Source organism: Myotis davidii, unplaced genomic scaffold, assembly GCF_000327345.1.
Source record: "Myotis davidii unplaced genomic scaffold, ASM32734v1 scaffold323, whole genome shotgun sequence".
NCBI lineage: Eukaryota > Metazoa > Chordata > Mammalia > Chiroptera > Vespertilionidae > Myotis > Myotis davidii.
Window position 1 is genome coordinate 1,138,896 of NW_006295491.1, and position 1,564 is coordinate 1,140,459.

General features: G+C 45.7%; 1 protein-coding gene across 1 annotated transcript in view; it reads right to left on the reverse strand.

Moving 5' to 3' along the window:
- The window catches only part of MND1 (meiotic nuclear divisions 1), a 46,708-nt gene that overhangs the window by 15,950 nt on the left and 29,194 nt on the right, over positions 1–1,564 (reverse strand). The window lies entirely within an intron of this gene.

The following is a 1,564-nucleotide window of genomic DNA, read 5'->3' on the forward strand; positions in this document are numbered from 1 at the left end:
TGCATTTAAAATTTTTATGTATAATTAAGGCAAACAAAATGTCATATATTATAAGGCTATACATTTTATAGACATTTTCATTTTATTTCTCATAACTGATGTGCATTAGGCTTTGACAATATTATAAATACACCTACATATATTTATAGTATAAGAACAAGCTCAATTATCATTTCTCTTACATTTCAAGCATCTTTTATATATACTGACTGAATGAGAATATGTAGAATGAAATGCTCATAAATAAGAGGTTACTAATTATGTATGAAGTCAAAGACTATGTCATTTCATGTTAGATAAAAAAATTATACCACCATTTGAATAGTTTCACAAGATTATGTCTATATAGGTATGTAATATTTAGGGTAGTATCCATTATTATATAATTTTCCTTAAAAGTGTTCTAGACAATTTTTCAACCTTTAAGAATTATTAACCTTTAAAAATATTTAAAGATGTAAGAAATAATAGAATTGTAGATTGTGGCCTTCATCACTTTCCTTTAAAGCTAAACCAGAATAACGCTTTTACACACAATGTGATCCAATAAACATCATCTGAAATTTCTAGCCAAAGTTCTACTAACAGGTAGAAGTCATGGAGCTATTGGTGGTCAATTCATATGTATGAAACCTGAAAAATAAGTCCAAACAAAAATCAAATATTGGCAAAGGTTACGGTACAGAATTATAGGATACTAGAGGCCCGGTGCACAAAATTTGTGCACTGGGTGGGGGGGCATTGTCCCTCAGCCCAGCCTGCACCCTCTCCAATCTGGGACCCCTTGGGGGATGTCTGACTGCCGGTTTAGGCCCGATCCCTGTGGGACATTCCTCTCACAATACAGGACTGCTGGCTCCCAACCACTCGCCTGCCTGCCTGCCTGATTGCCCCTAACTGCTTCTGCCTGCCAGCCTGATCACCCCCTAACCACTCCCCTGCTAGCCTGATCGACACCTAACTGCTCCGCTGCCAGCCCGATTGCCAACTGCCCTCCCCTGCTGGCCTGATAGATGCCTAATTGCTCCCGTCGGCCCGATTGCCCCCAACTGCCCTCCCCTGCTGGCCATCTTGTGGCTGTGGGCACGGCCATCTTTGAGGGCATGGCAGTCAAGTAGCATATTCCCTCCTTATTGGCTGTGAGCACCGCCATCTTTGCAGCCTGCTGCTCAGTCATTTGGTCGTCCCTCACTAACACCTCTAATGGCCTGGTTGCCCCACGCAGCCCGGTGTTCAGTCGTTTGGTCGTTCCTCACTAACCCCCCTGCCAGCCCGGTCGCCCCACGCAGCCTGTTTGGTCGTCCATTCGGTTGTGATGGTTGCTTAGGCTTTTATATATATACTAGAGGCGCGGTGCACAAAAATTTGTGCACTCGGGGGGAGAGGAGGTCCCTCAGCCCAGCCTGTGCTCTCTCGCAGTCTGGGACCCCTCAGGAGATAACGACCTGCTGGCTTAGGCCTGCTCCCGGGAGGCAGGGGGCAGGCCCAAACCCTAGGTCCTGCCCCTGGTCAGGCTCAGAACAGGGCAGATTGGGGGGGTGGGGCACCGCCCCCTGTCACACAC